This window comes from Artemia sp. Qi Xiang Cuo, chromosome 19 (assembly GCF_049724085.1).
Source record: "Artemia sp. Qi Xiang Cuo chromosome 19, ASM4972408v1, whole genome shotgun sequence".
NCBI lineage: Eukaryota > Metazoa > Arthropoda > Branchiopoda > Anostraca > Artemiidae > Artemia > Artemia sp. Qi Xiang Cuo.
In genome coordinates this window covers 51012829-51027210 of record NC_142812.1, presented here as the reverse complement: position 1 = coordinate 51027210, position 14382 = coordinate 51012829, and positions in this window count along the sequence as shown.

Below are 14382 nucleotides of genomic sequence, written 5' to 3'. Positions count from 1 at the left end.
CCTCCAACCCCTCAAACGTTAAACAAAACACAATATTTACACAATAAGCCCCTCATCTTATTTGAAAGTACTAGCCAATGAAATTCTTACAAGCGAGTACGATTGAAAAATCTCTTTTCGTCCCTGCCCTGCTTCTTGTGAACTGAATAGGGGAAGCTGTAGTTAGACGTCGGAATCCACGGGTTGTGAAGCAATTGATATCGCGTACGATCATCCAGTTTTTCAATTCTATCAATATAGGTTCCGATATCATTTTCGCAGAAAGTGCTTTAATTTTCGATGTTTGTGTTAGGCTTGGGGCTACACTCTTCAATTGGTGCTAACGAATCATGCACAATCTCACTATTAGTCAAAGCGCTGGAATCACTACTAACACTGTAACTCTCATTATTTCTATCTTCAGTCATAGCATCCACTCGGCTATCTTTAGCTTTCGAACAGAAGACGTTGTCGAGAATTGGCTGATTTCGCTTTTACATCATAATTGGTTAATATTATTCAAAAAATGTATGCTTTTCCAACCCTTCTAGAATCAACGATAAACTTAAGGCGTATGCATTATTGGAATTATTTCAAGATTTTTGCTTTGTTATTGGATAAAAAACATGTTTTGATACGCACACTTTTTGAAGCTTCAACGATTAACGAGATGACAAGCTTCAAAATGCCTTGTAAATTCGGGTGACACCAAACACTCTAGACAATTCCCTAAAGACTTAAGGCAGACAGACCAAGTGTCGTCCGATCCTTTTCAAAGATGCGTTGATCTAAGCGTTGATATCGCAATCAAGTTACAGAAAATCTAATGATAGAACTTTTTGCCCAAGCAAGGAGGGGGCGATCACCCCCCCCCCCCACCCCCGTGGATCCGCTACTGGATTGTAGCCAGCCAATAGCCTACCAACTAAGGCTATTTGAAACTCTGCAAATCAAGTCCAGGATTAGGGGCTTATTGTCCAGGTTTAGGAAAGATGGAAATATTTAATGCAAATATCGTTTAATGCAATAAATTTAATGCAAATATTTCTGTGAGATTAAGCACTGAGTAGTCAAAATACGTATAGGATTTATGACAAAGTGTGGTAAGGTGGTTTTTATGGTATTTAGGTGATGTTGTTGTAGATGCCTTTATTCTCCCTTTATAGGGGGGATAAACTATGGCCCTAAGGTAATTAAACTTTTGTAGCGTGCCTTAGACTATGGCCGGACTAATGAGACGTACCAGCTGGGTATGTTAGAGGGACTAAATGTAGATTGTAGAGAGGTTTGCTATACAATATTTTTATTCTGTTAACATATAATAATACCAGATATATATATATTCTACTGGGACTGGCTGTCCCAAGTAGACCACAAGTCTCAGAAAACTACAATAATATATAATAAGACGCTTAGACACTTACAATGATCTGACAAGATTCCAAGGTATTTCTAAATCACGGACAAGACGTCAGTCCGGCATAAAGTTAGTATCAGTCTCCCCCTTCCCATAAAATGTATCTTTTATACATTTTTATCAACCACACCTTCCCGGACCCAACCGACGCAAGAGCTAGGAAATGGTGATTTCTCAATTTCCCGTTAAGCAGAAACTTGGCAGGATATGTTCATTATCTTAATAAAAAGTGGTATTTCGAAACTTTGTATTTTCGTCTTAATATATTTTTACTAAATTCCAAATTGACTAAATTAAAAGGCTTCACCACAATACTCCTCATTTAAAGAAGAGTTGCCCACAACTCTCAAAACTTTACTTTTAAAAACAACTTAATTTTGTTTACAGCTATTATGCTGTCATCCTTGGATCATTACGTGCATTTTCCCTCAGTGGGTTTCCTTAGGATCATGTTTATTGGCCAATATAGGCCATGTCCTTTTTTTCCAAGGATTTCAATTTTGAAGTTTATCCTTGTTTCTCTTTTTCTCTGTCTCTAGGACTGGAAGATACTCTTTTCCCTTTTCATATGCATCTTCTACTTTAGCTTATTCCCAGTGGCTTAAGCATTATATTAGTGGTTCTCCTTAAATTAGATTTCAAGTTATATTAGAAACGTTTATAAATCATTTGAGTTTAAATTTAATTTCCATTAATAATTTAATTTATCTGTGTGATGTGGTTCATATACCGTTTATTTTTTTTTGTTTATAGATGCCTTGGATAAATTACACATACAATTTTGGTTTTAAAATTTTCACATATTTTTCCAGCACAAAGCATTTTCACATACTTCAATAATATAAAGCCTTGAGGCTATGTAGCACATTCTCTAGGCCTAAATTAAGTTCTAATTTTATCTCACTTTCTGATGAACTTGTAGTAAAGTCTGTGATACTGCATACAGTTTCCAAAATACCTGTTGATTATGTATGGTTTGGTTTCTGATGCTATGAGATGTTAGTATCAGGATGCATTTGACGTGGCTTCAAAATTCGTTACTTTCCAAAAATGAATACAAAATAATTGAAAAAAATGTACTCGAAAGGATGCTATAACAAATTGGATTTCCCCCCAATAAAAGCTAAGGCTGTATCTAAAATGAATATTCACATTAGACTATACATAGAGCATAATTTGTTACCTATATATAGTAAAAAGATACACTCAGTTTTGTAAAGTTTAATTACTTTCAATTACTTTTCTCTACTTTTAATTACTCCAAAGATAATATACCGCTTAAATCGAAACATTTTTATTTATTTATTTCTTTATTACCCGTCAAAAAAAGTTACAAAAGACGGAGTATCACTAAAAAAGAAAAAACACACACAAAGAACAAATTACAACACATCACACATAATCGAACAAATTACAAAGACGAGAAACAAAAACTCAATTGTACACTACACTGCAGCTACGTAAGAAATTTTACTTTTTAAACTCCCAAGTACCGAAGAAACATAAGCAATATGATTGATAACTTCAATTCAACTAACCTAACCTACAGCAAAATACTTGATAACTTCAATTCAAAATCAACGGACTCAATCAACTAGTTTGAATGTGACAAGAGACGGTAAAAAGACTAAATATGACAAGAGATGTGCAAATAAAATTAAATGGATAGCGATTTACTGCCTTAGCAAACGGTACCAAGGGTGGGAAGAAACTTTCTCGTTGTACCGTTTAATTTGTTCAATTATAGCTGCCGTTGCATCCGCAATTTTAAAATTTTTAACAAGGTGTGAATTTCTTGTCCACGGCGGGAGCCGCAACAAGAACTTCGCATACCTAAAAACGCGGATCTTAGCTTTCTTTTCTCTGGCTCAGGAAAAATTCTCCAAAGTGGGCTTAGATACAGTAAATGGGGAAGAGATACTGCGTTATAAAGTCGAGCCAGAATTAAACAGTTGAAACGGATTTTAGATGAGATTACTCTACTGTAAGCAAAAGCCAGGCGTTTACGAAGATGATCAATAAGAAGGGAGCGGGTAGTTTTTAGATCCTTTCCAATTGGTAAACCAAGGTAAATAATTTTCCAGACAGGGGCTACAGACAGGTCTCCCAGCCTCAGAGACGAGACCTCTTCTTGGCGCCAGTTGAACAGAAAAATATCCGACTTCTGCGGGTTAAATTCAAGGCCAATGAGACTGTAGTTTGATTGTAGTGTGGAGAAGGTGGTCTCTGTACCTGTGACTGTGCGGCTGGGGTTCAGAATATCATCGGCGTAGGCTGTCATTGTAACGTCTATGCCACGAGCTATGCATGTTTTCTCGATAGTAGACTGTGGTTCAATAATACAATTATTAAAGACACAAGAAGATGTGACTGATCCTTGTCGAGCACCCTTTTTTACTGGGACTACAGGATTCCCTTAGTAGGAAAGCATCATGTCTGGTGTATATTCAGTGAGGGCTCGACCATGGCCAGGAAGTAGGAGTTCAGCCTTTAGGTGGTCGTACATGTCTTTAATCGGTAGTAGGATGTCCTTTTTTACACGTCTCTTTCCCATATCCAGAGTGAGTTGGTCATGGAGAAGTGAGTCGTAGGCACGGCAGACGTTATGTAGACCTATAACAATGGACTCCTTTGATCCATCAGCGTCAATCAAGACTCAAGCCAAAGCCGAAATGGCGTGGCCGCAACCAATACCCCTCTGGAACCCAAACTGGGAAGGGGGAGTCCAACATTTTTCCTGGATTTCATCAATGACCAAAAGTTCGAAGATTTTGCAAAGCGTTGGTTTTACTGTGATCGGTCTGAACGAAGAAAATTCCGAAGTACTTTTTCCTTTCTTCGGGACCAGCCTAAGCGACCCAGTACTAAATGCCGATGGTACGAGTCGAGTAGTGAAGATCATCTGAAAGAGAAGAGTTAGGTGTCCCATGAAAGTTGGGCTGCAATAGCTAAGGCGAAGGGCGGATACACGGTCAATGCCAGCCGACTTCTTCTTTTTCAACCGTTGGACCGCGGACGCAGCCTGTGATTGGGGTAACTATGAAATCTGTATCTGAAATTGATGAGAGGAGGGATGAAAGCTTTTCTTGAACAGAAATGTTAAGATCCTGTTTTGGGACTGAAAACTCATCAAGGTAATAGTTTATCCATGTTAAAGATGGGATATCTGACTTGGGACCTGCTGACTCTTTCTTATGAAATTCGTTCCAAAACAGATTGGGATTTTTAATGACTTTTTCAGAAAGCTTAGATTTCAACTGCACACGGTGACGAGCAAGTTCCTTCCCAAACCTACGCTTAGATGCAACTCTGATCTCTTTAACTACTACTGAGTGTGGTCTACCACATTCTTTCCATATCTCGTACCAGAAGGTAGCTCGGTCGCATGCTAATTGTAACAAAGAGTTAGAAGACCATCCCTTTTCTTGAGTTTATGTTTTCTTGCTGGATTATTCTTTTCAAACTTAATACTTAGCGGATTATTTCACAATAAAAGTATACGTTGACTCGAAGTCAAGCATTTATATATAACATTAAATCACTAGTTAAAACTTAAAGAAAATAAAAATATAGTATATATATATATATATATATATATATATATATATATATATATATATATATATATATATATATATATATATATATATATATATATATATATATATATATATATATATATATATATATATATATACAAGCATTCTGTTCTAACTTACACAAGTATTTTGTTTAATTCGCAAAACTAGATAGGATATTTAGCTACTGGTTAAAACTTAAAGCATTTAAAAAAATAAATCACAGTATAGACTTGAACTGGAATTAATTACAATTAGTGTTTTGTTCAATGCTTATGAAATGTTAATACAGAATACTTCTTTAATTATACAAAAAGCAAAATAAAAAACAAAAATAGTCAACATATTAATTAACTATATTTACATGGATAGTTTAGGTTTTATATATATATATATATATATATATATATATATATATATATATATATATATATATATATATATATATATATATATATATATATATATATATATATATACTTAACAGAAGTTATGTTGATACATAATTTAATTGTTAAAAACAAACAATAATTATGTACCCTAATAATTTATTTAATCACTGTAATATTTGTTCTTTTTACAACTTTTAAATAAGTCCGTCAAGACTTTTATCTGATAAGTCTTAACTGTAATTTAAAATATAAAAAAAAAGTCAACCCCAACTAATAGATTTATACAGTATAATTGGGAACTGTGATTAGCCTCTATACAAGGGCTTGGCAATAGTTCATATAACATGATTTGCCATTAAAATTTACATATTTACAATTTTTTTATGATAACAATTCCATATTTATAAAAGGTTTTCAAAATATCTTTATAACTGTATATATTTTCTCAACAATATTTGTTACCACTATATAACTTTTCCATATACGACTGTATACTTTTTCTTATGTTTGTTTTACAACTTTGGTTCTACTTCGAACCAACTTGTGTCATTAGCTGTCATTAGCTTACTATATACCCTGTTTGTTTATTCGGACTTTTGAGCTTTTTAATTCTTTTCGAATTTTTAGGTACTTGAGACAGTTTTATAACGTTTTTGTCGGTAATCTCTCTTTTTTCAGCTTTAATGTCCTTTTGGTATAAGGTTCCATTTATAGCTTAGACCTGATAAGCTAAAGATTTAGCTGTTCGCTTTATCTATTTCGGTACTATACATTGACTCGTGCCTGCACCCTGAAGGTTTGCTTACCAGGGCTGCCTTCTGGTAGCTCGTTACAACGTTTCTAGGTTTTCTGTCATCGGTTACAGCTAAAAGGACTATTATGAACCTGCACAAACAATAATTAATTATTTATAGTATTGCCACACTTTTTGATTTGTGCCCACAGCTTTCTCTTAGGCTATTCTTTTATCAAACAAAGTGGCCGTTCTGCAGAAAAATATCATTGCCTTCATGGGTCACAGTAATTTATTTTTTGAGATACAAGTGACCATGATTATTTTCACTTTAACTTCCCAACTTTTAGTGGTCTTGTCTTAGGTTTCAAGTTCAACTTAGGTTCTTAAGGCTATTATGTGCCTGCTTTTAATTTTCCATGCCATGTTAGTCATTTTTCCGAAAACGACTCCCACATAAGAGAGCACAATTTTTCCTGTCTGCTTGGAGCATAACTCCAATATTTCTATTAATCTCGGCCAGAGTTAACCACTGTAATGGTGGCTCGGTAGTATTAATGCTACTTATTTTGTACTTATTTAGTACAATTATTTCGTACTAGTCTCGTTTGGTCAGTTCAATATGCCCGTACAACAGAGTTGAACTGACTCCGTTCATTTTCTTTTCCTTCAGTTTCGTCTGGCTATATTTTCAATTTGAACCCTTTTTATTCTCCTTTTTAATTATTTACTTCAATGAAGCCTAAGGTTTTTTGGTTCAAGTTTTTTCCCACTTTTTCAGTAAAATAGGTATTTTTTAAGCCTATATTTATATATTTCCTGTTTTATTCATTGGGTTCTTCAAGCAAAAATGTTACTTATGTTCCCATTATGTTCCCAACACTTCTCCATGTTTTAAGGGGGTGGAGAGTTGTCTATTATCACAACCAGTATTTTTTTGTTTCTCCGTAAAAAAAAACTGTTTATTTATTGTTCTAAACGCACTGTATTTTCCAGTTGATTTTTAGAACAATTTTAATACATTTTTGCCCTGCATTTGCTAGTTCTCATTTCTTCATAAAAATGCAATTTTTACGATATACTGGGTGCCAGTTTTATCCTAGCTTTAATTACTATTTTATTTGCCAAAGAAAGAGAGACAATAATTCCCTTGCAAGGCTAAATAACTTTGAATTCGGTGCTCATTATCTGTGGTTTATTGATAAGCTTGAATCTGGGAGAATTATAAGAATGAATTTCTGTTCATTACTGCGAGTTTGGTTTATTGTGTAAAGTTATATTTTATGTTCAAAGAAAAAGGGGATGCGTTTAGTTTGTGTAAGGGTTCAACGGATTGGGATTTTGGTGTTTGGGTTGGCACAGGTGAAAACCAATTGTTTAAACTAGGGTTCTCCTGTGCCAATTCATTTTCTTAGATCCAATACATCGCTAGAGTTAAAATTACTACCTTGAACTACTTTGGTTTGCTTGTGATGATGAGATTTATTTTTGGCTTATTTTTAATGGATTTTGTCGTTGGCTTTTATCTCCTGGTAAGTTTTTTTTAGGTTATAATTTATTTTATATTGCTTTTCGTTTCTTTTACCTAGCACTGTTTTACTTTCTATGCTTATTCTAAGTTTTGCTTAAATCAATATTGCACTTAATTATTGTCTTTAAATTTTTTATTCCTTTTCACCTAGTTTAACTAATAAAAAAAATTACCATATTGGACTATAACTAAGTATAATAAGATTAAAGCTAGCTTGTACATGTATTGCCCAATTAATGTAAACTCTTGCTGTTTTTCCTATTATAATTATTTTAAAATTCTTCAAAAACCTTTTTTTTTCAAATTCGATTGGAAGTACCACCTCAGAGAGTCAAAGGTCAGTAGATTCTTCGCATTTACTTAACAACGAGAGACCAGCAGTGATTGAGCTCAACTCCAAATTTGCTAGCTTTCAATGGCCCTATTTCAGTAGGCTACCCTCCTTCGTTTTTTTTCGGTTATCATTATTTTATTCAAATATTAATCGGGTGGGAGCTACGCTTGTTCTCCCTTTATCCGTTTCCTGGTCCAAATTTTGGAATCCAAATCTTTATCCGTTTCCAAATCTGAGCTCAACTCCAAATTTGCTAGCTTTCAATGGCCCTATTTCAGTAGGCTACCCTCCTTCGATTTTTTTCGGTTATCATTATTTTATTCAAATATTAATCGGGTGGGAGCTACGCTTGTTCTCCCTTTATCCGTTTCCTGGTCCAAATTTTGGAATCCAAATTTTTGTTTCTCTTCTTTATAATATATGTAAGTTTTTTCCGTGGTCTCTATAGTGTGGTTCACAAGGTTCTTGATCCGAGCGCGGTTTTGTTGCCTCGTCCAATATCTTTAATATTTGTTTCTCATGACGTTTGGCCTTTTTCATAAGTGATTTAGCTACTTGTGCTGCTGAAGATGGAAGTTGTTGCTGTCCTTCTGGTTTCTTTACTTTTCTCCATGATTTCTCTCTTAAGGAGGGTTTTCTTAACGATGGCCCAGGTTCAGTTATATCTGTTTCTGTAGAAGAATTATCGGTGTCACATTCTGTTAGCTCACGTCTGATAGATGGCGTTTGTTCCAAAAGCCACTTTTGTGTTAAGACTTATGTGAGTCTAATGTTTGAAAATCAGATAATTCATTGGTTCCTTCCAATTTTTCTTCCTCTTTGGATTTCACCTTTGGTTTATCACGCTTAAAACCATTAGGTTGTGTTTGAGGCTCTTCTCTATCGCTTTCACCGCTAGTATCCGATGAACATCGAAAATTTCCTTTAATATTCCATACTTTTCTTGTGGTTGCGGTTTTAATGAGGATAAAAGATTTTATTTTTTAGAGATTTTATTTCTGAATCTGAAATCTTTTCCACTGACCCAAGTTCTATTTGGTTCAGTTTTACTTTATTATTACTTAGATTTGATAGTTTTAAGTATGTGATACCATTTTCAATTTTAATAACTTGATTTTCCACGAAAATCGTGGGGTATTCTTTTAGGGTGTATCCTTCTATCATAACATCCATAGTTTTAACCTTTCCTTCTTTTGTATTTAATGTCGCTAGAATTTGAGCTGTTGTTCCCCCTTGTATTGGGATTTTTTAGCTTATTTTTAGGTTATAATTCGAATCGTCACTCTTTTTATCTGTTGTTACGCAAATTGCCCATTGGTTTCATTTGCCTGGTTTATGGTTATTGTATCAGATATGGGTTCCCGTACCATCCCATATTTCCTGATAGCATCTACTCCTAGAATACAAGGGAAAGGTAGCTGCTTGCATATTATTACTGTTACTGTTATTTCTTTATCCCTTGTGCTAAATTTTAATGGACATTCCCCCAAAATTGTCAGCTTGTGCCCTGTTACTGATGTCAGGGCATTCTGGCATCTGCTTACGTGATTTTTGACACTAGGAGGAAACCTCTTAAAAACTTCCTCTCGAATTAATGATTTAGATGCACCTGTATCTAGTAAACATGGTAAATTTTTAAAGCACTTAATTTTAAAACAACGTAAAATAGATAGACTAATATTATTTGCATTTGTATCACAACATTCTAAACTATATAGGGGTCTTTGTAAGGAAACAGCTCTGTCGACCCTTACAGGCTGGTTTCTCCATTTAAATGCCCACTGTTTGACCAAAAGTTTCTGGGGTTATCCCAGTTTTCTTCAGCGTTGCTATTTTGACCCTGGGTATTGTTAACTGTTTTCCTCCTAAGCCTAAATTCAGGAATATTATTAGGTGTTTGCGAAGTATTATTTGTTCCCTGCCGTCCTAAATTTCTCCCCCCCCCTGCTTTCTGAACTAGTGTCTAGTCTTGTACGTCTGGCGTTCTTTGGGTATTCTATGCCAGTAATCTGCCGCATAGTGATTTGGTTTGCCACAATAATAGCATTTGAATCTTTTCCTATAATGCTTGGTGATTTGCCCTTCCTCATGGGGTCTATACCTATTTCTATATATTCTTGACCTGCCACCATTTGCTCTATAATTTTCCTCGGGGGGTGGAGGTGGGTGTCCATAATACTTGGTATTCCAAGTCATTAAGGATTTAATACCATGGGATTGGTCGTCAAATGGGGAGGGGTCAGTCCATGGTGGGAGAGTTTGGCCTTCCTCGTGCCTTTTTGGTTAACGATTTGGCTCCTCAAAGTTCACCCGCTTCTGTCCCCTTTCATATTTTATACTTTCTTGGGCTCCTGTATTATTTATTAACATCTGATCAAAGTTTTTCATGGCCTCGTCAATTTTTACCTCTGTTTCTACTAGGATTATAGCCTGCTCTAAATTTTCAGGTTCTAAATAGCTGTTTTGGTAACCCTTGCGTAAAAGTATGTAATTGTACTTTCTGTACTGTTTCGTCATTTCCGCCTTTCTCTAATTGTAAGCATACAGATCTACAAATTTTGTCGGCATATTCCCTAATACTAGTTGATGTGTTGAATGTCACTACCTCTTTTCTTAGCCTCTCGGAGATGCTGGTCTCTATGAACCTTGTTATAAAAGATTCAATTAGAGTAATGATGTCCTTGGTCTTTTTTTCCTTAATTGCCTCAAAATGTTTAACGGCGCTTCCCTTTAATCTGGCTGCAATGCATTGCTCTTTGATCTTATCGTCAACGATTTAGTTAGTTCGTCGAAAATTTTCAATTTTTGGATAAACTCATCTACATCTGAGATTCCCACGTATTCGGGTATAATTTTTGGAATTTCAAGCCCCGTTCATAGGGAAGCATTTTTACACTCTGGTAAAGCCATTTTATTTCAAGATACTATTTTTATCTAGCCCTCTTAACCCAGTTTTTCCAGCGGCCACCAGTTGTGGTAAGGGGGTTTATATGGTATTTAAGGTGATGTTGTTGTAGATGCCTTTATTCTCCTGTTCTAGGGGAGATAAACTATGACCCTAATGTAATTAAACTTTGGTAGCGTGCCTTAGGCTATGACCGGACTAATGAGGCGTACCAGCTGGGTATATTCGAGGGACTAAATGTAGATTGTAGAGAGGTTGGCTATAACACAATACTTTTATTCAGTTAACATATAATAATACCAGATATATACATTCTACTGGGACTGGTTGTCCCAAGTAGACCACAAGTCTCAGAAAACTACAATAATATATAATAAGATACTTGGACACTTACAATGATCCGACAAGAATCCAAGGTATTTCTAAATTAACGGACCAGAGGTGAGTCCGGCATAAAGTTGGTATCAGACTACCCCTTCCCATAAATTGTATCTTTTATACATTTTTATCAACCACATCTTCCTGTATCCGACCCACACACTAGCTAGGAAGTGGTGATTTGTCAATTTCCCGTTAAGCAGAACCTTGGCATGATATGTGCCCTTTCTTAATAAAAAGTTGTATTTCGAAAATTGGTATTTGCATCTCGATGTACTTTCACTAAATTCCAAATTGACTAAATTAGAAGGCTTCACCACAGAAGAATCAAGCGCAGCCATCTAGTGTAAATGAAAATAGTGGAAGAACCATCAACTGTGGTAATATTGTTCGGTATGATTGTAATCAATATAACTGTCAATTGATAGTGATTTCAGATTCTCATTCTACAACTGAAGCTACTTAACGTATGAATATAATATGGTTTTAAATTAATTACCAGCAAATACTCCACCGATCAAAAATAATAAATATTTTCATTTTTTACCTTTAAGAACTCAAAAATTAACTAAAATTTTAAGGAGTAAACATCAGCATATGTATATTAAACTGACAATGCATATTTTTTTCAGTAAATTCATTTGAATTTTTTTTTCAGTAAAGTACAAATTATATTCTAACTTTTAGAAAGTATAGGGGTGTAGAACCCTACTCATATTAATTTCTGCACGTTTTGGGTTTGACTCTGTTATTTATTTTAATTTCCTTTTGTTTTGGGTTTCATTTATTTATTGATACTGATTTGTGGTAGTTATATGCTTGGTAGATTTTCTATTTTTGTTCATTTTTCGTTTAATAGAGTTCTTTACTTTTGTTGAAAAACTTATTTTGTGAAAAAAGTTTTTTTAATTAGTCACTATAAAACCATTACACCACTGAATAGTCTCGACTTAAAACAGAAGAAGACCATCTAGCAATTCAATTTGTTTCTCACTTTATCTGTCTACATTTTCCTGACAGTCTCGAATCAGACAGTGATGAGGTTGAGGAAACACCTTGGTCTTGGATAGCTGAGAAGTGATTTTGAATAACATAAACAGACTTAACTGAATAGCTAAATTCTCATGAGACGTTTTTTTTTTACCAACTTAGCTGATCCCAACCAAATCCCCATGAGACTTTTTTTTATAACCAGTTTATCTTAAGCCTGTGATCGCAGCCTATGATTCGGCGATCATGCTCTGATAGTAATTTTAAAAATAAAATTCTATTCTTTCTTGACAAGTATTTTGTCAGTTTAAAAATTTTATCCATATACAATGATACCTATTTTAAATTCATTGATAGTTATTGTTGGAGCCTAGTCACAAATGCAGATTTGCAGCTTGGGCCCAGTTCTGGAAAAGGCAGTAAAATTTTGGACAAGGATTTTATATTTGGAATATAGCCTCTCAATCGCAAACATACCTCATCATAGGTATGGTTAGGATGGTTTTAAAGTTTAAATCTCTATCAAAAGCATACCCCATCATGGACAAATTTATTTACAGGCAAATGTTCAGAAGGAGGAATAATTGTATTTAAATAGATTAGACTATAACTTGCTTAATTATTAAATAAAATAAATTTCCCAAGATTGTAGTTAGCCAATACCAACTAGCCTAGTCTCATCTATAATTATCTACGCTAAGTCCAAGAAAAGTGGTCTGGTGTCCATATTTAGATTTTAATCGAAATATTTGTCTAAAATCAGGCAGTGCCGGTGTACTGTGGCTATTACCAGCATATCTTCAATATGATATATTTATTAATTTCACTACATATTAAATCAATCCAATGTTTTTGTAAAACATTCTTTGTAAAAAATTTGGGTCTAACAAAATCGTCTGGTGATGGGAAGATGGCCGTATTCGTGAGAACTGTCGGCGAGTTGATTTCTTATTCCCTATCTATTAAATTTCATGCGTAGTTTAGTACGGATATGTCCAGTTTTAAGGTTAATGAGTTATTTTAAGTTACTTCCCAAATAACGGGCCATCGAGCCCTTTGGGATATTTTCTTTGTAATTACTTATTTAATGAAATAAATGGAACTTGAACAATCCCAATAGAAATGTGGTGTTACTCTTTTTAAAGTATTTTCGGATTAATTTGTCTCAGCTCAATTCAACGTGTCATTCACGCCCAAGCAATAGAATATAATAGAAATAATAAAGAAATAGGAATAGAATAGAAAAGCAATAGAATACCCCCTTCCGTTCCCATTCTTGTCGTTAATTATTTTTGTCTCTTTTACTTTCTATTCTCAAGACATTTATTCTTGTTATAAAGTCAAGCTTTTAACCATCTCAAGCAATCTGATTTTTTTTTTTCTGTTTTTAAGATCCAACAAGCCAATTTCGAAGTTTCAAAACCTGTCTTATTGTTGTCACGTTTTAGCAGAACGCAAACAATGTTTTCATGTTCAAATCAGTAGGCGAAGGGATTCGAAAATGAAAAAAATATACAAAAATTACAGTTATTTGGTTATGCAATGGTTAGTTAAAGCAGCTTGTAGAGTCAATTCGAGCTGAGACACTTTTGAGTTTTGAAGGTTGAATAATTTTGACTCCTAATTATCAGCTGCCAAAGTTTTTAACATGGCTATGAATCAGTCAAATTTCAAGTTTCTGTACAAAATTATCCGCAAAATCTAAAGATTGTCAAAATCTTTTTTACTTTCCAGATTTTTCTTACCATTTTTTTACGCTATTCACCTATTTTTAGTGCTAGCGCAAAAACAAGGGCAAGTCAATGCAAGGTCAAAACAAAGTCAAAAACAAGGGCAAGTCAATGCAAGGTCAAAACAAAGTAAAAAACAAGGGCAAGTCAATGCAAGGTCAAAACAAAGTCAAAAACAAGGGCAAGTCAATGCAAGGTCAAAACAAAGTAAAAAACAAGGACAAGTCAATGCAAGGTCAAAACAAAGTCAAAAACAAGGGCAAGTCGATGCAAGGTCAAAACAAAGTAAAAAACAAGGGCAAGACAAGTGCAAAATTCCTCAACTGTCGTAAAGATTAGTGAACAGCCACAACCCTAAGGGGCAAACATAGTAAGTGGATTGTGGTGACTCAAAAGGCGTTTTGCTAAAAGACAA